Source organism: Amblyraja radiata, chromosome 10 (assembly GCF_010909765.2).
Source record: "Amblyraja radiata isolate CabotCenter1 chromosome 10, sAmbRad1.1.pri, whole genome shotgun sequence".
In the NCBI taxonomy this organism is placed as follows: domain Eukaryota; kingdom Metazoa; phylum Chordata; class Chondrichthyes; order Rajiformes; family Rajidae; genus Amblyraja; species Amblyraja radiata.
Window position 1 is genome coordinate 22,319,921 of NC_045965.1, and position 24,363 is coordinate 22,344,283.

The 24,363-nt window shown below is 45.6% G+C and overlaps 1 protein-coding gene across 5 annotated transcripts in view; it reads left to right on the forward strand.

Moving 5' to 3' along the window:
* Window positions 1-1,376: 1,376 nt before the first annotated feature.
* rc3h1 (ring finger and CCCH-type domains 1) overlaps window positions 1,377-24,363 on the forward strand; it is a 104,714-nt gene continuing 81,727 nt past the window's right edge. For 2 of the 5 annotated variants that reach the window (XM_033028327.1, XM_033028329.1), the window contains exon 1: window positions 22,979-23,141. The gene's annotated coding sequence lies outside the window, so the exon portion shown is untranslated. Of the gene's footprint in view, window positions 1,459-11,884; window positions 11,970-22,978; window positions 23,142-23,197; window positions 23,846-24,363 lie in introns of those variants that run through there. The other 3 variants (XM_033028325.1, XM_033028326.1, XM_033028328.1) reach the window with 3 other exon arrangements.

Sequence of the window (24,363 nt, forward strand, 5' to 3'; positions counted from 1 at the left end):
AAACATAAATTACAATCTAGTATGCTCTACGTTGGAGAAACAGAACACAGATTTGGTGATCGCTTTGTATAATGTAAAGATGATCCTGAGCTGCCTGCCATTTTAATTCCTCATCTAGCTAATTTATCAGTCTGTGGCCTCCAGTGCTGTCACAACAGGGCCCAACACAACCTCATCTTCTCTCTGTGAACATTGAGCTTGACGTTCAGACTTAAGAACAGTTCTTCCGCATTGTTACCAACTCCTGAACCAATTCCTGGCGTTGCTGCCATGCATTCTTACTCTGAATTCTACTCATTTGGTTCCTCTGTATTACATTTTAATCAGGTTTTTTTGGGCTTTACTTCAGTTTTCCCTTCAATCTTGCACTATTCCACTGTTTGACACTTGCATTCGTTGTATTTATCGTTACTGTATGTATACTGTTCACTTAGAATCAAAGGCATGTACCTTTAGAAAGGAGATGAGGAGGAATTTTTTTTAGCGGGGGGGGGGGGGGGTGAAACTGTGAAATTTATTGCCACAGAAGGCTGTGGAGGACAGGTCATTGGGTATATTTAAAGCAGAGATTGACAGGTTCTTGATTAGATTAGTAAGGGTGTCAGGAGTTACGGGGATGAAGCTGGAGAGTGAGGCTGAGAGCGAAAGATAAATCAGCCATGATTGAATAAATTTAAATTTAAATAAATAAATTTCTTTATTTATATAGCACATTTTTAGTCAACTTGCATTGACCCCAAAGTGCTTCACATAATTACATCCACACACAGAGGCAAAGGTGGATGAAGTGTCTTGCCCAAGGACACACACAGGCAAAGGTGGGTGAAGTGTCTTGCCCAAGGACACAACGACAGTATGCACTCCAAGCAGGATTCGAACCAGCTACCTTCCGGTTGCCAGCCGAACACTTAGCCCATTGCGCCATCTGTCGTCCCGAATGGCGGAATAGACTCAATGGGCCGAACGGCCTAATTCTGCTCCTATGACATGAACTGTGTAAGCTTCATGTGAACAAGGAGTTTCATTGCACTCTGGTGTGTGACACTAAACTAAACTGAATCTACAAGCCTTACCTGACCCACCCTATCTCCAGCTTAATGAGCCACTTGTCTTTGATGGAGGGAATATTCATACCATCCGTTTAATGGGGGACGGGATCGTGTTTTCCCGGCCAGAGGGGGGACGTTGTGCCGCGGCCCTGGTGTGCCGGGGGTGGGTGGGGGGAACGTTGTGCCGCGGCCCTGGTGTGCCGGGGGTGGGTGGGTGGGGGGAACGTTGTGCCGCGGCCCTGGTGTGCCGGGGGAAAGTGTTTGCGGGGGAGGAGGCGCTGATGCGCTGCGGGTGGGTCCATGTCCCGGCAGGCAGCGCGGTGAGGCCGGCCCGGCCCCGGGGCAGCAGCAGCAGCAGCAGCGGCGGCGGTGGCGGTGGCGGCGGCAGAGACGGGCGGGCGGTGAGTGGGTGAGTGAGAGGGACAGGGGGGAACGAGGAACGCCCGTCGAGGCCCGAGCAGCTGGGCCTGGAGGGAGGCGGGCGGTTAGGATGCCGGGTCGGGCCGGGCCAGGAGGGAGGGAGGCGGCGGCGGTTGTCTGGGGATCGAGGCCCGGGCCACAGGTCTCCTCCCTCCCCGATGACAGCTCTCTCTCTATCTCTATCTCTCTCTCCCGGCGATGGTCTCTCTCTGCTCCCCTGCGTTGTGATTGATGCCCCCCCCCCCCGTGTACTTGCTGCTTTAACACAAACCTATGGCAATATTTGATCCGATGGTGGAGACAAGATACAGGTTTACCAATTGTGAAATCCTAGGTGTTTTTTTTATCTCACAGTAAATTGTACAAGAAGGGTCTAGAGTCTGAGGGAGGGTCCCACTCCCCACCCACCCCTTTTCTCCAGAGATGCCGCCTGACCACTGAGTTACCCCAGCACTTCGTGTTTATCTTCGGTAAAAATCAGCATCTACAGTTCCTTTCTTTACAGTAAATAGTATAACACGGGAACAGACCCTTCAGCCCACCATATCTGTACTGACCACGATGCCAATCTATTCGAACTACTTGTACATGATCTTAACCCCCCCCCCTTCCCCTTCCCCTTCCCCTTCCCCTTCCCCTTCCCAACCTTGTCTAATTCCTCTTAAATGCTGCTGTCACATCAGCCTCCACCACTCTACCTGCCAGTATGTTCCAGGCACCCTCCACTGTGTGTAAAAATATTTGCCCAACACGTCTCCTTTAAACATTCCTCCTCTTACCTTAAAGATATGGCATCTAGTATTTGACATTTCCAAACTTGGTAAAAAAATTCTGTTTGTCTATTCTATGCATTTTATGATTTACTAAATTTCTGTCAGATCATTAGAAATCATCAGAATTCTGCCCACTTCTGACACTTCAGAGAAAACAATCCAAGATTATCCAACCTCTCCTATAAATAATACCGTCTAATCCAGGCAGTTCTGAAGAAAGGTCCCGGCCCAAAACGCCACACATCCTTTTTCCCCAGAGATGCTGCCTAACCTGCTGAGTTACTCCAGCTCTTTGTGTCTATCTTTAGCATCTTGATAAACCTCTTCTGCTACCACTTCCTTCCAGCCATCCTCTCTCTGTAGGTTATTTTCTAGCACTTTCTCTCATTCAAAATATCTAGCATCAGCTGTAAGTTCATGTCTGATTCCTGTGTTGTATATTCTGCTAAGTTTATTGAATTGTGGAAGTTTATTTAACAGGAAGGCTAGTTTCCAGGTTGATCAAAGATGAGTTATTTTAGTTATAATTGTTTCCAGCTCTCATTCAATAGCCCACAGCACAAGCCCTTCACACACTAGAACCATGGTTGAACGTTGCCTTTGTGTTTCCATTGAGCCAACTTTTAATATGTCAAATTGAGTTTATTGTCACATGCACAAGTGTAGTGAAGTACAGGTACAACGAAAGTCTTGCTTGCAGCAGCATGACAAGCAAGACTCGGACAACACACCAAAACAAAAATCTCACTCGAATCTCGTTCAAATTCTGCAAGACTGTGAAAAGAAAAAGACTGCAAAAAAAATACATTAGTGCCAAAGCTCAATTAGAAAAACAAATAATTGTAGTACAAGAGGTAGTCGGTAGTATTCTGTGGCTGAGTTTAGATTAGGTTTATGTAAATTAGTTAAAGAACCTGATGGTTGGAGGAAAGTAGTTGTTCCTGAATCTGGTAGCATGCAACGTCAGGCTTCTGCACCTCCTACCCGCCCGATGTTAGCAGCAAGAAGAGGGCATGGCTCGTAATGGACCTGGCTGAGTCCACCACTCTGTGCATTGGAATTGCCATACCAGACCATGATGCAACCAGTTAGGATACATTCTACAGTCCATTTGTAGATGTTGTCAAAGTATTCTGTGACTTGCCAAATCTCTTTAAACTCCTGAGAAAGTAAAGATGCTGATGTGCCTTCATTGTGATTACATCCTTGTGTTGGGCCTAGGACTGGACAGGTTAGAACTGGACAGGACATCCAACTTACCACATTCCTTTTGATTGTGTGGACTGCTCAAATTGCACAGACTTCCCACAGATAATAAAACACATGGATGCCGCCAACTTCTTCTTCCATGTAAAAGCTTGCACACGTGGCCTCCTCCTGATCCCAAATCACAGCTCTGGAAGCATAAAGCGTCCATAAGCGACCAGTTAGCCTGACATCGGTGGTGGGGAAGATGCTGGAGTCAATTATAAAAGATGAAATAGCCGCACAATTGGATAGCAGTAACAGGATCGGTCCGAGTCAGCATGGATTTATGAAGGGGAAATCATGCTTGACTAATCTTCTGGGATTTTTTGAGGATATAACTAGGAAAATGGACAAGTGAGAGCCAGTGGATGTAGTGTACCTGGACTTTCAAAAAGCATTTGATAAGGTCCCACATAGGGGATTAGTGGGCAAAATTAGGGCACATGGTATTGGGGGTAGAGTGCTGACATGGATAGAAAATTGGTTGGCAGACAGGAAACAAAGAGTCCCTTTCAGAATGGCAGGCAGTGACTAGTGGGGTACCGCAAAGCTCGGTGCTGGGACCGTAGCTATTTACAATATACATCAATGATTTGGATGAAGGGATTCAAAGTAACATTAGCAAATTTGCAGATGACACAAAGCTGGGTGGCAGTGTGAACTGTGAGGAGGATGCTATGAGAATGCAGGGTGACTTGGACAGGTTAGGGAAGTGGGCAGATGCATGGCAGATTAAGTTTAATGTGGATAAATGTGATGTTATCCACTTTGGTATCAAAAACAGGAAGGCAGATTACTATCTAAATGGCGTCAAGTTGGGAAAAGGGGAAGTACAACGGGATCTGAGGGTCCTTGATCATCAGTCTATGAAAGTAAACAGGCAGTGAAGAAAGCGAATGGCATGTTGGCCTTTATAACAAGAGGAGTCGAGTATAGGAGCAAAGAGGTCCTTCTACCGTTGTACAGGGCCCTAGTGAGACCACACCTGGAGTATTGTGTGCAGTTTTGGTCCCTTAATTTGAGGAAGGACATTCTTGCTATTGAGGGAGTGCACCTTGTAAGTTTACAAGGAGCGGCTGGGCCTAAACACTCTGGAATTTAGAAGGATGAGAGGCAATCTTATTGAAACATATAAGATTGTTAAGGGTTTGGACATGCTAGAGGCAGGAAACATGTTCCCGATGTTGGGGGAGTCCAGAACCAGGGGCCACAGTTTAAGAATAAGGGGTAAGCCATTTAGAACGGAGAAGAGAAAACACTTTTTCTCACAGAGAGTTGTGAGTCTGTGGAATTCTCTGCCTCAGAGGGCAGTGGAGGCTGGTTCTCTGAATACTTTCAAGAGAGAGCTAGATAGGGCTCTTAAAGATAGTGGAGTCAGGGGATATGGGGAGAAGGCAGGAACGGGGTACTGATTGGGGATGATCAGCCATGATCATACTGAATGGCGGTGTTGGCTCGAAGGGCTGAATGGCCTACTCCTGCACCTATTGTCTATTGTATATTGTCTTTGGTTGGGAGAGAGGTACTTTGCTAAGATTCTCCACAGCAACTTTCATCTGTAAATCTCTCAAATCCCACTGTTGACAAATCGTTACTCCTCTTTCCATTAGTTTAGTGATACAGCGCAGGAACGGGCCCTTCGGCCCAGCGAGTCTGCACTGACCAGCAATCCCCGTACACTAGCACTATCCTATACACTAGGGACAATTTGAAATTTTTGCCGAAGCCAATTAACTACAGACCTGTATGTCTTTGGCCTGTGGAAGATAACCCATATGGTCACGTGGAGAACGTACGAACTCCGTATAGACAGCACGTGTAGTCAGGATCAAACCTAGACTCTGGCACTGTAATGCAGAAAGTCTACCACTGCACCACTGTGCTGTCCAATTCTATCTGAAGTTGACACGATTGGAAGGATTTCCAGGCATTGCACAAGTCCTGCACAACCTTTCTCCCACTCGCCATAATTAGATCCCATCCAAATTAGAGCAAAGCAGGATTCTAGGTATGCTTCAGGAAGGTGAACCCATCCCTTCATCCAACTCATTGATACACAGGAGAGGGCTGTGGAGAAAGGACCATACGATGCTTACCAGTACTCCCAGCCATAAACAGCCAACCTCATGGATCTACAGACAGCAACTCAGTGGGTAACGAGGACTTAGCACCATTGTCAACCATTCTTGTTCCCTCCATAAACAATTGATTGTAGTTACTCTTACATTATCAAATCTCTGTTGGGTGTCCACAAACACATCTCCATTTTTAATCGTAATGTATTCAAGAATTTTCAGTCACCTCCCTGAAATCTCCAAATGTCTTCCCTGCTGAATACAGATGAGAAATGATCATTCAAGACATCTCCTCCGGCTCCACACACAAATAGGGACAGCCCTGTGGCGAAGCGGTAGAGTTGCTGCCTTATTGTGCCAGAGACCCGGGTTCAATCCCGTCTGTACATTCTCCCCGTGACCGCGCGGATTTTGTCCGGGTGCTCCGTTTTCCTCCCATACTCCAAAGACATTTTTAATTGTGCCTAGTGTGTAGCTTAAGTGTTGGTGTACAGGGATCGCTGGTCAGCGTGGACTTGATGAGCCAATTCCAGTCTGTGGAATTCTTTGCCTCGGAGGGCGGTGGAGGCCGATTCTCTGGATACTTTCAAGAGAGAGCTAGATAGAGCTCTTAAAGATAGGGGAGTCCGGGGATATGGGGAGAAGGCAGGAACGGGGTATTGATTGGGGATGATCAGCCATGATCACGTTGAATGACGGTGCTGGATCGAAGGGCCGAATGGCCTACTCCTGCACCTATTGTCGATTGTCAAAGGGCCTGTTTCCACGCTGTATGTCTAAACTAAACTAAATTGTTCCTTTGGTCTCAAATGGAAATAACTCTTTTCCCTGGTCATCGCTGTGTCTTAATATATTTACAAAATGTCTTGTAATTTGCCTTAATCTGTCTGCCAGTGAAATCCAACATTGCTTGGACTCACTGTCTGTAGCTTTCAGCCTTACACATTGGCCTTAAGCTTTCATTATTTCATCTTTGAATGGTGGTTGAGGGTTTAGTTTGCTGTGGCCCTGATAGATTTTTTAAATCTTCTCTATTCAATTCAATTTATTGTCATTTGGACCCCTTGAGGTCCAAACGAAATGCCGTTTCTGCAGCCATACATTACAAACAAATAGACCCAAGACACAACATAATTTACATAAACATCCATCACATTGCTGTGATGGAAGGCCAAAAAACTTTTCTCTCCACTGCACTCCCCCCCCCCCCCCCCCCCAATGTCAGAGTCAAAGTCAAAGCCCCCGGCGGGCGATGGCGATTGTCCCGTGGCCATTAAGCCACGCCGGGTAATGCAAGGTCGCACACCGGGTCTTGGTGTTAGAGCCCCCAGCGCGCGCTCGCAGAGACCCGCCGCCATTCCAAGCCGCGCGGGGCGGTGCTGTAAGGCCCCGCTCCAGGTGCTCTTCAACCCCGCAACTCGGGCGGGAGAAGTCGCCGTTGCGGAAGCCCCGAAAAGCGGTCTCCCTCCAGGGACCCGCGGGCTCCTGGTGCCGTCCGCCAAACCCGCAGTTGCAGCCACCGAATCTCCGGGGGTCGGGCCGCAGCAGCGTCCACCACAGCTCCACCCGCTCTGGACTCGGCCAGCTCCGCGACGGTGAGGTGTGTAGTCGGCACCAGAGCTCCCGGCCTTCCTGTTGGAGGCCGCTCCTCGTTGCAGCCCCAACGACAACGGAGACCCGACAAAGAAAAGGTTGGGTCTCCCGTGCAGGGAGAGATTTAAAAGTTACCCCCAACCCCCCCACCCCCCCACACACATACCCCAACAAAAATAACAAAAACTACATAAAAACATAGACATAAAATAATAAAAACGCAGACGGACTGCAGAGACCGCTGCTGACGAGAGCCGCGCCGCCTACCGGGTATATGGCGCGGCTCTAGCCACTGACTGATGGACAGCAAATATGCTATCCTTATTGAAGAAGAGGTGCAAGGCCTGTGTCGCGACCCATATCGTTATGTACATTGACGATTTGGAGATAAATATGGGAGATACGATCAGGAATTAGCAGATCGCATGAAAATGATATTGATAGGATAGTCATGAATTACAGGATGCTATTGATTAGTTGGTAAAATGAGCAGAGCAATGTCAGATGGAATGTAATCATGATGTTTGTGAACTAATAAAAGTGGGACATAAACCCTGTGTGGTGGAGCCTTGGGAGTATTGAGGAATGGACACACCTTGGCATACATGCCCAAAGATCCCTGGAGGTGGCAGCACAGTGGATAACATGGTGAAGAAGGAATAAGGGATTAAAAAAAAGGGCACAAAATGCTGGAGTAACTCAGCAGATCAGGCAGCATCTCTGGAGAACATGGATAGGTAATGTTTTGGGTTGAGACCCTTCTACATGGATAGATGTTGCTTCAGGTCGAGACCAACTTGGATAGGTGATGTTTTAGGTCGAGACCCTTCAGGTGGTCGAATCAACTAGGACAAAAGCACTGCCTTTCTTGCCCCCTCATTGCCAATGCCTCTGTCTTTGCAGCTCTTTGCAGTTCAAGTATGACAATATACTCACTTGAACTTGAACTGCTTCCCTCCCCACTCCCAGCCTGTAGTTCACCACAGTACAAGGAGTAGACTCGGCTGTATTCCCTCTGAGGAATTCCCTGCAGTATTCAGAGGTGAATCGCAGTGAGAGAGCCCAGCGAACTCCTATGCCACTTACCTGTCCGTCTTGCTCTGTCTAGAGGTCACCCATCACCACTGTGCTTCTTGGGGTGACCACTTCCTGGAAAGTACTGTCTATATGACTCTCAGAGCCGTGGATGCTCTCTAGTGGCACCGTCTGAAGTCTGAAATCAGGATCTTGAGTCCATCTGGCTGACACCTCCCGCCTGTGGTTGTGTGGGATACAGGAAAATACTTCCTATCAATCCCATTGTAACTCCTACTTCTCACTCCAGTTGTTGTTTGAGGCACCCCTCAGCTACAAAGGAGGTACAGCGGTAGAGATGCTGCCTCACAGCGCAAGAGAACTGGGTTCGATATTCATCATGGGTGCTGCCTGTATGGACTATGTATGTTCTCCCTGTGACCGCGTGGGTCTTCTACGGGTGCTCCGGTTTCCTCCCACATTCCAAAGATGTATAGGTTAATTGGCTTCGATAAAATTGTAAACTGTGCCTAGCAATATAGGATAGTGCTTGCTGGTCATTGGTCGGCATGGGCTAAAGGGCCTGTTTCCACGCTGTACCACCAAAGTCTAAATAAATTTACATCCCATACTGGAATCAATGGCTACACTGATTAAATTCTCGGGTTTTGAACTCAGTTCAAGTTGAACCTCGTGCATCCATGTTCTGAAAGAAAGTAGTGCATTATACAGGTTTGTAGGTTAATTGGCTGCAGTTAAAATTGTAATCCTAAATGATGGCAATGAAAAGATAATTCAACTACCATCATGGTTACTTAAGTAATGTTAAATATAATTAGAATTTAATCCTTTTAAAAAACTATTCTTGGTTATGATGGCCATAACACAACAGATTGTTGTAAACGTCTCTGTTTCTCCAGTGTCCTCTGGGAAGGGACTGCTTCTCCCATGCAGTCTGACCTATACATGACTTTTATCTCTCATCAGTGTGGCTGCCCTCTGAATTATCATCGACCCACAGTGTAGAAAACTGGCCCTTTGGCCCATCTGTCTGTGACAATCATCGATACATAACTAGAACTCTGATCTTGTTATCTTCTGGTTTAGCGGTCTTTCTATTTGCACAAAAATGGTTTGCGATAGTGCAACGATTATTTGTCAGTTGGGACCTTTCTTCAATCTGAAGAAAGATCTGAAGGGGGGGAGGGGGAAACAAAAAAGCTGGAAGAGAGGTGGATACAGGTGAGGGGGGCTATTGTCAGATGGTTGGAGAAAGGCCAGGGATAAAAGGCCAAAAGATGTGAGATAAGGATAGATGTGCATGAAATGTGAACAGATAAAGTAATATAGTGGGAAGTGGAAAGGGAGAATTGGGAGTGCATGCAGGTGGGGCACTGGGGGGAGTGGGGGGGGAGGGAGAAGGGAGGGTGGAGCGTGTAGGTTAGTTACTTAAAAATGGGAGAATTTAATGTTCACCCATTCGCACCCATTTCTCCCTTTCCATCTTTATTCCTTCTCTGGCTTCACATTTTGTGCCACTTTTCTCCTTGTATCACACTTTTTGTCTCTTCATCTCTGGCCTTTGTCCAACCTAATATTGATTTCTCACATAATCAGCACTTGTAGCTGATGGGCCTGACGCCAGTGGTTCAGAGATTTATGCAATCATGAGAGGCATAGATAAGATGGTTGGTCACAGTCTTTTTACCAAATCAGGGCAGTCGAAAACTAGAAGACCTAGGTTTAAGGTGAAAGGAAAAAAGTTATAAAGGACCTGAGGGCACATTTTTCACACAGCGGGTGGGGGGGTGTATGGAACGAGCTGCAGAGGAAGTGGTAGAGGTGGGCACAATTACACCATTTAAACACATTTAGGCAGGTACATGGATATGAAAGATTTCAAGGACATGGGCCAAATGTGGGAAAATGGGACCAGCTCAAGTAGACATATTGGTCAGCAGGGACATGTTGGGCCAAAGGGCCTGTTTCCATGCTGAATGACTCGATATCTAAATCCTGAACATGCTCTCGTTCTATAACATGGGAGTACTTCCATCAGAAGTTCAAGATATTGGTTCACTCCCTATTCAAGAGTAATTAGGGATGGGGAATGAATGCTGGCCTGTTAAGTGTTTTCACATCACACTGAAACACATGAATAAAACCTTAATTTTTAAATTCCTGTCCCTTTAAAAAATGTCCTCCAAACTGTTACCTCTCCCTCCTACTGTTATTTCCTCCACCCTTACTGTTTTCCAAAATATTGGAAATGATTTGATTCTTATATTCTCAACCATCCCAGTTTTCTGAAAAAGGGTCTCGACCCGAAACATCACCCATTCCTTCTCTCCAGAGATGCTACCTGACCCGCTGAGTTACTCCAGCATTTTGTGTCTACCTTTGATTTAAACCAGCACCTGCAGTTGTTTTCTACACATCCCATTCCTATTTCACCACTGCCAGTCCAGGCTTTAACTTTGAGTGCCTTCTCTGAATCCCTGTTGTGGGTTTTGAGTGAAAGATCATTGAATAATTGAATATGGGTAAATCAATAGCGAGGGTGAATAGAATGCTGACATGGTGAAATGGAGAGAGGTGGCAGAAGGTTGGTGTAGAATATTGAAAGATCTGTTTCTATTGCCTGACGACTGCCACTACGACAATAAAGGTCAAATTTCAGAGCATAATGTCTAATAATAGTACACGTGGTTATTGAGGTGAAGATTATATCATCAATTTAACAGGCGTAGTCAAAATGGCAGGGAAGTGGGCAAATATCGCTAGGTGAAGAGCCTTTCGACACACATGCAATGGACTTATTGCCACCATTTGCATGCACGTTTCTGAGAGTGAAAACATGAGGCAATTGCAAGATCAAAGTACATCTCTGGCAAGCATATATTTATTACCCCGAATAGTGGTTGGTGAGCCAGGATTTGTGGATCTATATGGCTCAGCTGTTCCTTCCATCACCGACCTGTTCCACAATGTCATCTGTGAGCCTGAAGCCAGTAATCACCAGTTAGATGGAAGAAGGTGTTGAGTTGGGACCTGGGAGGACTCTGGGAAAGCTGGGCCATAAAGAAAGGCTTTCCTTATCTCCAGAGATGCTGTCTGACCCACTGTGTTACTCCAGCATTTTGTGTCTACGGTGTCAACCAGCATCTGCTGTTCCTTCCTACACATTATTACTGGTGCTCCGTTAGTTTCCAAGCAAGTTAGTGCCCGTTAGTGCCCATTTGCAGTGAGTCCCACCTGTTGCACAAATGCTTTGTCATGCATTAGAAGCATGAGTTCATGTTTTTTGACAATGAAGTCATTTGCCATTTTATTGCTGCTTCTTTGTTTCCAAATCTTCCCTGCACTGTACCTTAAAAGGATTGAACCGAGAGCACAGTAGCTGCAGGCACAAAGAGACCTTTGTGTTTTAAGCACTGGGTTAGCAAAACAGTAAACGTTTCAAGCATAGAAATGTAGCAGGAGAAGGCTACATGACATGTGTTGTGAATAGTTGTTGACGTGAGAGGAGGCACAAAATCAATTGCAAAACATTGGAAGTAATCGGGGTTGAATCTGAACCCATCAACCTTCTGAATTTTCTCTTTGTTCTAATTTCTGAAAAACCAGGCTGACTTCCTGCATCTGATCGTGTTGATAATGTAATGATACATGTTTATATCCCATAGAGTAATATTGAATCTTTTTTTTGCAGATGCTGCCTGATGCTCCTGGAATAATGGATTGCTGACGAGGTTAAGACTCCAGATGTGGGAAGGAATTGCAGACAGTTACCTCTGGTAAGTCTGGAATAAAGACAGTAAATGCTTGAACCGCTCTGCAGTTTAAGCAATATCTGTGGAGAAAGCACAGAATTAATGGTTCCGGTGTAGAAAGGAACTGCAGATGCTGACATATACCAAAGATAGACACTGGAGTGCTGGAGTAACTCAGTGGATCAAGCAGCTTCTCTGGAGAAAACGGATGAGTGACGTTTTGGATTATTACATATCCTTTTTCTCCAGAGATGCTGCCTGGCCCGCTGAGTTACTCCAGCACTTTGTTTCTATCTTAATGTTTCGGCTGACTGGGAAAAGTTGCAAATCAAACTTGTTTGTAAGTGTGGAGAAGAGATCAAGAGAAAAGAGGAGATGTTTATGATAGGGTTAAAACCAAATAAGAGCTAAGATAGATATAAAATGCTGGAGTAACTCAGCAGATCAGACAGCATCTCTGGAGAAATTGGATGTGATATTTAGGTTGGGACCTTTCTTCTCTGAAGGGTGGGTGACATTTTGATGGATAGGTGACTTTTTGGGTTGGGCCCTTTCTTCAAAGTTGAAGATGCTGCCTGACCTGTTGAGTTACTCCAGCATTGTGTGTCCATTCTTGGTATTAACTAGCATCTGCAATTCCTTTTTATTAAATAAGAACTTAGATCTGGAATCATGATTTTTCAGTTTGTGTGTTGCATGGATTTGTTATGGAGCCAATTTAGCAAATCCTTGCAGGCAGTAATGGAGAATTGCGAAGGAATGGCGGGGGTTTGAATGCTTATGGTTCATAATGAAATACATAAATATCTCCCAGCACAACCACATTATAATAATCCCCATCATAACCCGTAGTTGTTATTCCTCCACCGCAATCTCTATTACTATCTTCCCATTGTACCAAGAACATATTTCCTTATCATAAACATATTAACACATCCCCCTCATCATAACTTTGAAAACCAATATTTCACCATTACACCATTCCCTTTCATAAGGAGCCTATGATAACAAAATGTTACATGTTGTCAGGTAAAATTATAGGGCTCTACAACTAGTGAAGTAATATCTTCCCATCATAACTTCAAACTTAAACCCCATTATAGTGATATTTCCCTTGTAACCTAAAGATTAATAATTCAATCATAATCATATTATTTCCCCATCATAATCCAATACCTCCTTCCCATAAATAGTCAATGTACCTTATCTAAATAATATTGACCTGTCATAATATCATAGAATAGTTACTTCCTTATAATAAATTGAACCAAAACCAGAATGTGATAATAAACTGGAATAAAGCAAATTTTGAGAGAGGAAGTTAACCGTGCAGAGAGATGGTAGAATATTAATATATCTGGGTTTTCAAAATACATTTGGTAAAGTACTCTATTATTAACAGAGGCCAAAAAATCAGCATTAGGGATAGCTGTATAAACTTGTAAAAGATGGGTGTGGGAGTTCTATCTGGATTAGCAGGCCAGTTATGCTGTTGCAAATAAGAATTTAACAATTCCGGTGTTGGTACATATGATACCTCGGATCCACCATCACCGACAACCTCTCCTTGGACACAGAGATTGATAAGAGGATTGGGAAGGCAGCTACAACTCTCGCTCGCCTTAGAACTCGAGTGTGGACCAACGCAAAGCTGCCAGTGAAGACAAAGATAGCAGTCTACAACGTGTGTATCAACAGTACGCTGCTGTACGGCAGTGAGACATGGACTACATATGCCAGACAGGAGAGAAAGCTCAACACCTTTCACCTTGGAAGCATCCGCCGTATCCTGGGCATATCCTGGCAAGACAGAGTGTCCAACGCCGAGATCCTGTCTCGTGCTGGCTTTCCCTGTATGTGCACTCTACTCAGGCAGCACAGACTACGGTGGCTGAGCCATGTCCACCGCATGGAGGATGGACGTATTCCACAAGACATCCTCTTTGGATAGCTGACATCTGGGAGGAGAACCCCCAGCTACAAGAATGTCTGCAAGAGAGATATGAAGGCGCTAGTCTTCGATGAGGGGTCCTGGGAGAGCCTTGCAGCTGACTGCACGAGGTGGAGAGATACCCTGAACCAACATCAAAATGGGGGAAGAGAAACTGATGAACACAGCGGCAGACAAGCGGGCACGCAGAAAGGAGCGCAGCAACTTCAACAAACCAGTGACCACACACAAATGTGACCTTTATGACAGAGACTGTCACTCCCGCATTGGTCTCTTCAGCCACAAGCGACGCTGCTCTAGCCGAGGTTTGGAGCAAGCAGCCAACAACTGGGATGCATCACCCATGGTCAGTCATGACCGAGGGGGGCCTACAGACATATGACCGTTGTCTCTCTTGACTTAACTCTAGAGGAATGGTACTGGAACTATTATTGTCAACGATTTATATAATGATATGCCACCTTTCAACCTCCACATAACATTCTTCATGAGCCAAATAAATGAGATTGTTATGATCTAGAAGCAGCAAAGGTGAATATCTATTTTAAGATAAGGCGTGGTTGTATTTGGCATACATTTTTGAAATTTCAAAAGAGCACAACTAAACATAACGGTCCAGTTGATCCTCAGCTGACGATATCCAAAATTGTCTCAAGGTTCATTGTACCACAGTCCTTACTGAGAACAAATTGCCACTCTTGATGTGATCATGTGATCAGGGCTGACAGCCCTGAATACTCACAGAAAACATTTAGTCATTGTAACTGATGCAGTAGTTCATTTTATTTATTTTACCTGGTTTGGACTTTCCGGCTAAAGTCAGCATAAGTTGAGGTGTTGGTGAGCTGTTCTTTCTAGTAATTAATGGTGTTTGGGTGGGGGGGGGCGCTGCAGGATTTAGACCCAACAACAATGATGAAAGATAATTTATTTCCAAAAATAAGCACAAAATGTTGGAGTAAGACTGAAGAAGGATTCTGACTCAAAATGTTTCCGAAGGTATCAAAGGTTACAGGGAGAAGGCGATTGGGTTGAGAGGGAAAGTTCAAGTTCAAGTGAGTTTATTGTCATGGGTCCCTGATAGGACAATGAAATTCTTGGTTTACTTCAGCACACAGAACGTAGTAGGCATTTACTACAAAACAGATCAGTGTGTCCATATACCATTGTATAAATATATACACACATGAATAAATAGACTGATAAAGTGCAAATAACAGATAATGGGTTATTAATGATCAGAGATGGTAGAGATCGTGGGTTGGAAGGTGCTGTAGTTGCAGCAAATTTTGTAGATGGTGCGCACCGCTGTCATGATGCATTGGTGGTGGGAGAGGTAAGTAATCAAAATTGCAAAAATGCAAGAAAGCAGGAATAGGCCACTCAGCCTCTCAAATTCAATATGACCGTGCCTGATCTGCCCCAGGTCACACCTCCTCTTCAGTGCCGGTTTCCCGGAGACCTCATTTCCTGATCCTTGGATGCTGTTGGTTTGCAGTCACGTCTGATGTGCAATAACTAGTTTTTAAATTTCAAAAAGTACATTATTCATACAAAGTTCCAAAAGATATAAATGCTGAACATTCAAGTCAACATTTTCATGAGTACTATGGGTGCATTATGTAATAGTGACACATCATCAGTTATGTGTGGAAAGGAACTGCAGATGCTGGCATATATTGAAGATAGACACAAAGTGCTGGAGTAACTCAGCGGGACAGGCAGCATCTCTGGAGAAAAAAGATGGGTGACGTTTCAGGTCAGTCTGAAGAAAGGTCCCGACCCTAAAAGTCACCAATCCTTTTTCTCCAGAGATGTCGCCTGACCCGCTGAGTTATCATCCATTTACAAAATTAAAGTCAGAAGGTTTTAAACAAATTTCTGTGCAATGGCTGGGGGGACCTGAACTGCTTCTGTCCCCAATACAACCACTGCAGGTTTTGTTTTCAAAACAATAACTTGATTAATTTATTTACAATGCTCACCACAATGAAAGTGTGACTTCACGCTGTGCAGTCTGCTTGAAGTGTTGTGGCAGGGTCCAATTCTTTCAAAGATAGACACAAAATGCTGGAGTAATTTAGCAGGACAGACAGCATCTCTGGGGAGAAGAGATGGGTGACATTTCGGGTTGAGACCCTTCTTCAGACTGAGAGTCTGGGGGGAGGGAAGCTAGAAATATGGAAGGATACATAGAGCATGTATGGTGTTAAAAGGACAGATCAAAGTAGACGATCAAGGAAATGTACAATGGTTCATTGTTGACTGAGGGGAAGGTGACAATGCTGTTTGACACCACATCTGCCTTTGATACACTGACTTTTCACTATGGTTTGCCATATTCGCTCATGTGGTGTGACTATGTGGGGTGGCATATACCACTGAAATACTACATTGGAAGAAATGCAAGAGGCTTCCAGTTTGTTCTGTTTTTGTTTCAGTCTTCGATGTTAATTGGTTGTTGACAACTGTAACTATTGCAAAATACACTGTTATTAGTACACTACTGCCTTGCACTATTGAGCAATTATTCCATGTGGCACTTCTGAGCCCATCTGAGTCTGTCAATGCTACTGCAGGGCTCTCGCTTAACTTTTTTCCCTGTTGCCAGCCGGGCAACCTTGGCAGCTTATTAGGTTGCCAAATGACAGTTTAGGTGGTCATTTAAGATGGCTTGCATGACGCGTACGATAATGTGCTCGGACGAAGTGCGTAGTTACCAGTCGGAATTATACTCAATGAAGCATTCACATATTATTTCTGCTTCAAATAAATTCACAAACAAAACATATTCACCAATCAAGACATGATATATTCCACAATGACATGCAGCAACATTATAAGACAGTATTTCAACTCTTTTTACACATTGCAATTAATGCAATTTCTATTAGTTCTTTCCACTTCCAAACAAAAATGTGGTTGGATTATTCAGTGTATGATCAACCTGTGTCAATAAATCCTGGACCATGGTAACATATATGCGTACATATAGTTGTGAATGGTGCTCATTAAATAACTACAGTACTGATACTCCATATTAAGAGCATTGATTTGCCGTTAAAATGAATTCTGTAATAAAGTGTCAACGGCAGCAGTGACAATCGAACACTGCGGTTTTAATGTTTCACGTGTTCACAATTTAATTAATCCATCTTTATGGATTAAAACAAATAATGGGAATTAAAACACATTTGATTGCATTCCGTTATCAAACATAGTCAATGTTCGCTCTGAAGACATTCTCAGGACAATAGGGTCAGGGAGGGGGGGGGTGGATAGATGGCGGGGGGGGGGGGGGGGGGGGGGGGGGGTTAAAGGCAGCCGGTGCAGAATGGATGGATTGAGGCAGGTGAATTAGTACGTGTTGGTTGGAGTAGGTAAAATTGTGAGGGGAGAGCACAGGGGATGTCAGTGATGTTGAATGGGGGGGTTCAGTACGGGATGGATGGGGGTAGACAAAAGTGCTGGAGAAACTCAGCGGGTGAGGCAGCATCTATGGAGCGAAGGAAATAGGCAATGTTTCGGGTCGAGACCCTTCAGACTGTTCCCCCCATTCTTCTTGAATGGGAGGATCAGTACAGGATGGATGGGGGGGGGGAGAGAGATCAGCGCAGGATGAATGGGGGGGGGGGGTGTCAGTACAGTGTGGATCGGAGGGTCTGTGCAGGATGAATGGGGGATCACTACAGGATGAATGAGGGGAAGGTGCAGGGTAAATGGAGGGTGGGTCAGTACGGGGTGAATGCGTGGATTAGTACAGGATGGATGGGGGATCATTACAGGATGGATGGAGGAGAAGTGCAGGATGGATGGGAAAGGGGTAAGTACAGGATGAATTGGGGAACCAGTGCAGGATGGATGGGGGGGGGGGGGGGGAAGGGGTGGCAGGAGAATCAATGCGAGGTGGATAGGGTGATCAGCGCAGGATGAATAGATTGGGGGGGGGGGAGGACGGGATGTCAGTGAGGACTGAATAGAGGCGGGAATGGGGATCAGTGCGGGATGTATTTAAGAGGGAGTTAGATGCGGCCCTTGTGGCTAAAGATATCGGGGTATGGAGAGAAGGCAGGTACAGGATACTGTTGGATGATCAGCCATGATCATATTGAATGGCGGTGCAGGTTCGAAGGGCCGAATAGCCTACTCCTGCACCTATTTTCTATGTTTCTATGGATGGAGAGGAGGGGTCCCAGGATAAGGGGGGGGGAGCTGGGGGGGGGGGGGGAGGTGGAGGGGGCGTACAAGAGAGAGAGAGAGAGAGAGAGGGGGGGGGGCGAGGTGGGGAGGAAGGAGGGTCAGCGCTCCTCAGACAACATCGCCCCGCTGCCTTGGCCGTTGGGAACTCCTCGCCACCGCCTCCCTCCTCCGCCAGCCAACAGTAAGGTGCGGGGCCGAGCGGTGCAGCTCAAAGATCCTATAGCTATAGTATCTTTGGTGCAGCTGCTTCAGAAGGGTCGGAGCGAATAACATACATAAATACAATCGCTGTGGCGCAGCGGTAGAGTTGCTACCTTACAGTGCCAGAGACCCGGATTGAATCCTGACTATGGGTGCTTTTGAACAGAGTTTATATATTCTTCCTACGATCGCGTGGATTTTCTCCAGATGCTCTAGTAGGGAGGAGGGGGGAAGACCAGGGTGGGACAAGCCTTTGATTATGTTGGCTGCTTTTCTGAGGCAGCGTGAAGTGTAAATGATGTCAATGGTGGCTTATCCTCCCGTTAGTTCCCAGTCACAATTCGCATGCAGAAGCGGTCGCGACAGCGGCTCCATCACCTCCTCCTCCCGCCCCCCGCCCGCCCTGATAGCGACCGCTGCTTGCAAATGCGCTAACGGCACTTTCAATACAAACCCTCCCGCACGCCGAGGGAGGGAGGGGGAGGCCTCGGCGTGCGGGAGGGTTTGTATTGAAAGTGCCGTTAGCGCATTTGCAAGCAGCGGTCGCTATCAGGGGGGGCGGGAGGAGGAAGAGATGGAGCCGCTGTTCGGGGCCCGTCATTCGCTCCGACCCTTCCTCACCCCGCACCTAGTATCTTTCCCACGCAATACAGCCGTCACCGCCGACACAAAACGTCGCGTTCCTTTTCTCCAGAGATGCTGCCTGACCCACGGAGTTTCTCCAGTTTTTTGTGTCTGTCTTCGGTACAAACCAGTATCTGGTTGCCAAGCCGGGAAAAATGACTCGGTGTTTAGGTTGCCCGGCAGCGCTTTGAGTGGTCAGTGGCACCCGGGCAACCGTTAATTTCAAGCCCTGTACTGTGAACCTGTTCATTTGATATGATGTACACAGGAGTGCTCAGAGGAAGAATCTGACCATACTTGTTCTGTCCTTAGGACAGTGGTCGGCACAATGGCACAGCGGTAGAGTTGCTGGCTCACAGCGCCAGAGACCCAGGTTTGATCCTGACTACGGGTGCTCTCTGGGTGCTCCAGTTTTCTCCCATAATCCAAAGACGTGCATGGTTGTAGGTTAATTAGCTTCTGTTAATCGTCCCTAGTGTGTAGGATACGAAAGTGGGATAACATTGGACTAGTGTATGGGTGATCGGTGGTCGGCAAAAGACCTGTTTCCATGCTGTATTTCTAAAAAAAAAGCTGCACTCTGCATGAATGATTATACCCAAAGGTGTTGTGCACTGTGACTTCACGGTGTGCAATGTATATTGCCGTGGATGTGAATGTATATTGTCTTTGGCCAAAGGTGGGAGGATAAGATAAGAATGCAAATTAGCTGTTGCCACTATTGTTGGTACCCATACATTAGTGCCCTCCAATCTGGATATTGGATGCACTAGAACTAGGAGGGATGAATATTCTGCACTCTTATCTTCCCCTTTGCTCTATCTATTGTACTTGAGTTTGACTTGATTTAGTTAATTTAGTTTAGAGATACAGCATGGGAACAGGCCCACCGAGTCCGCTCCGACCAACAATCACCCGTATATTAGTTCTGCACACGAGGGACAATTTATCGAGGCGAACTGAATCAATAGTGATTTGGCTTTACGGTTATGCCCAATTGTTACCGTGGTGGTAATGCGAATTGTGACTGGGAACTAACGGGAGGATAAGCCACCATTCACATCATTTACACTTCACGCTGCCTCAGAAAAGCAGCCAACATAATCAAAGGCTTGTCCCACCCTGGTCTTCTCCCCTCCTCCCTACTAGAGCATCTGTAGAAAATCCACGCGATCGTAGGAAGAACATATAAACTCTGTTCAAAAGCACCCATAGTCAGGATTCAATCCGGGTCTCTGGCACTGTAAGGTAGCAACTCTACCGCTGCGCCACAGCGATTGTATTTATGTATGTTACATCTGCTCTGTTTGGATAGAAGCAAAACAAAGCCCTTCTCTATACCTAGTACACGTGAGAATAATAAAACTAAATCTGAAGCATTCAATGCTGGGCTGTGAGCTGACTGCTTGTGTAGTTAGTGGAGACGACAGGTGAAAGAGTTCACTTGAAGTCAATTTGCACGGTGACTCACAATAAGCCACATTTACCTTGGACTGAAGGAGGCAATTTGGGATTTCCCCCCTTCAGTCCAAGGTAAATGTGGCTTATTGTGAGTCACCTTGCAAGCTTGAAATAACAATCTAGATATTGGAGGATGAGGCCATTTTGGAAATTCACTTGCTCAGCCTGTTCTTTAAGAAGCCCTGGGCTACTAGAGGTGCATTTTCTCTGACAGAGGTGTACAAAATTATAAGGAGTGTGGATAAGCTTGGTCTTAGGAAGCTTTTTTCCACAGTTGAGATATTTGAAACCCGATGGCATAGATCCAAGATAAATGGTAAGAATTTAGAGGAGATCTAAGGGGGAATTGTTTCATCCCGAGCTTGGTTGGAATCTAGAATCCACTGCCTAGGTGGGTGTGGTGAAGACAGGTACTCTCAACACTTAACTATCTAGACCAGCACTTAAATCGCCAAGGCTTGCTGAAAAATGGTGTTGGTATAAATGTATCATCAATGAAAGGCATGAATGTTGTGGTTTGAAGGTTCTGTTTCTGTGCTATAATGAATCCATGACTTTATTCACTGAGGATAGAGAGTAAAGTTTCCTGTTGATTCATCCAGTGAACCCCATGTAGTTCTTTGAAGTAAGTTTATGGATGACCCATAGGCAAACTCCATGTCCCTTAATATCCTACGGTCTGTCTTTCTCAAATTTAAAGTCAACATTGATCTTGCATTACTTGATATCTTATGCTTTCAGGTCAGAAGATTGTAGGTTCAATGTGGACTCCAAATTTGCAAAAGTTTGGCTTAACTGGGTGTCAGAATAGTGTAACTAGTAGTCACTGCCTCAGTGCCAGGTGTTTTGTGTGTGGAGTTTGCATGTTCTCCCTGTGATCATGTGGATTTACCGTGGGTTCCCCAATTCCACTTACAACCCAAAGATGTGCAAATTGATCCAGAAACCACATCAGTGTATTTACTTTCTTGGTATTTCCGAAGCATTGGCATATCCACGAGGCTTCTCTCAAATGTTTACAGATGTGCGATTGAAATTATTCTGATGGACTGCATCTCAGCCTAGTATGGCAACTGCAGTGCACTTGGTCACCTGAATCTGCAGAGAATGGTGAACACAGCCCAATCCTTCACAGGCTTGTCACATTCCTCCACCCAGGCCCATGTTTACAGTGCTTTGCATCTGGAAGGTTGAAGGTATTGTAAGAGATGTCTGTCACCCTGGCCATTCCCTTTTCTTTCAACTACCTTATGGGGAAAAATACAGGAGCTTGAAAACTCACATGTTCAGTCTTCGGAACACCTACTTCCCCACTACTATTCGAATACTGAATCTTCTTCACACCCCATTCCTGGAGGTGCTGCCATGAACTCTTACTCTCGCTTTTTTGAACATTATTATACTTTAATATTTAATACTTTAATATTCTTTTGCCCTATCTGATTTTTGCACCACAGGCTTGCACTCATCATTGTATATATTTTATATTTGTTATTACCGTATTATACTGCTTACTTTATGCTTCATATGAACATGGAATTTCATTGAACCCTGGTGTATATGACAATAAACTAATCTAATCAGGCACTGTAAATTACCTTTGAGATGTAGATGAGTGGTAGAATCTGTGGCGAATTTTTGAGAATGTGGGAAGAGTAAAAAGAGATGAATGTAATGGAAGGTTGATGTTTGCCACAAACTTAGTGGGCTGAAGGGCCTGCTTCTGGGCTGTGACTCTGAAATCAAATACTGCAGAGAGCATCAAAATGCCTTGGGGGGAGTAGAGCCATAGAAACTGACCCAAAGTAGCATGGAAACTGACCCTGAGGCACAGTAAGTTTGCACTGACCATCAGCATCCAAGTACATTTGGATTTATTTTCCCCCACCCACACATGAAGGGCAACTTACAGCAGCCAGTTAAACCTACCAAGCCGCACCTCTTTGATATGTGGGAGGATACCAGAGCTCCTGGGGGAAGCCCAGGCCCTCACAGGGAGAACATGTAAACTCCACACAGTCAGCACCCAAGGTTAGGATTGAACCTGCATCACTAGAACTGTGAGGTGGTGGCTCCATTGGCTGTGCCGCTCTGGTGCCTATTGCTAATAATTCTTGATCATAGCAGCATTAGGAGAAGTGCAAAGAATGTTTTTCCTTATTCTGGAAATACATTGTTGGCAAAGATATCTGGAAAGGGAGTAACTCAGTGGGTCAGGTAGCAACTGGAGAAAAAGGATGGGTGATGTTTCGGGTCGAGTCTCGACCCAAAATGTCACGCTGAGTTACTACCGCGTATTGTGTCTTTATTTGGTATAAACCAGCATCTGCAGTTCCTTTCTCTACATATCTGGAAAGGGCATTGATTAATTGATGGAAAGATACAGCATGGAAGCATGATTATACACATGGCACCTGGCGGCTAAGCCTGTGGGGAGAATAAAAAGAGATTCACGTCATGGATTGTTGATAGTCGGCACAAATTAAATGTGTAGTTGCTGAGCTTTGGTAGGCCAGGGGTTAAATGGGTGGACTTAGGTTGGGGCCTGTGTAATTCGGCAGAGAGTCTTGACTGACTAGGCGAGTGCCTGATTCATCCGGTAGTGCCTGTTCGCGCGTGCGTGCGTGCAAGTTCATGGAGTGCTGCTCGGGCAGCTGTTTCCTGGTGGGGGTGATTCCTCCCACAAACAATAAGGAGGAAGTTGAAGTGGGGGATTGTAAGGGTGGAAACCCCTAGGAGAGGAAACAAATTTAAACAAGGTACGCATCTGCCCAGAAGAAGACTGTAAAAATAGCCTTCTGTGCAGCTTCCTGTGCCGACTGTCTCTGGTGTTAAGCGCAGAAGACTGCGATGGTGCCCGGGATATTTGCTTTGTGGGCCAGTGTGAATGGATACATGGTGCTCTTCTGACCGGCTGCGACTGGCTTGGCCCGAGCTGAGCTGTTCCTCCCATCCTGCTGCTTTTCTCTATTCGTAGTGAGTGGGGGAGGGGACGGCAAGGGAGTGGAGTGGGTGCTGAGCGGAGGCAGATTGAATTAACCCTTGGAGGACTGATGGAATGGAACAGTCTCTGAAGACAAAGAGCAGAGAGGCCTACAGCAAACTCCTGGTTCCAGTATGTTGCACTCCGGTACTTTTTACAGGGTTTTGGGCCCCGGCACATGGCTGTTTTAACCACAGACAAGCAACTTTTCTCACTGAAACTTTCAAGGCTCTGGTTACAGCTGGAGAAGAGTTCACCTGGCAGCGGGCCCAGTGACATAGTGAATAGGTGTTGGAGTGGGGTGAGAGCTGAACACTCACTGACTTGAGCTGGGAGCTGCAAATAGAAATGTCTTTGTTAACCAGGCCCTTGAATATCGCAATAACTTGCCAGTACTCCTGCCCTTGTGTGTGGAAATGCTGAGGGTAGTATTATTCATATCTACTTGACACTGCAAGATTATCTGAATCTATACACGAGGTAGGTCTGGATTGATATGGGGAACCATGGTGTTGTTACTACAACCATAGCAACTCCACTGTCAGCACGCTGCATCTTTCGATTGTTGGTTCTCTATATGTGTTTGAGGGAAGATGGTGGAGTGGGTGCTTTTTAATTTACACGAATGGGTTGTTTTAACTCGAGTTCTGTGTTCAGGGATTATGCTCAGCCTGGTCAGTTTGTGTCGGTTTGTCTGGCACGTTGAATTCTCCACAATATTCCAGCATCTGCAGTTCCTGTGTCTCTGGTGTCAATTTGTGTGCCAGTGATGCTTGGTCTTGTGTTTGAAACTTGGGAGTGTGTGTTTCTCTTCTTTGTGTGTCAGACCTGTATTCAGCCCTGAGTTTGCGTGTATGTGTGTACTTCAATCTGCATTTATACTTTGCATTTTGCTCAGTTCCTGTTGCTGCGTAGAAACTGTGCTCTTTGCTGCCATCTTAGCATGTGAAGGCTGTGCCAGACCTAATATTAACACCGAGAGGTTGCATGTGATGTTT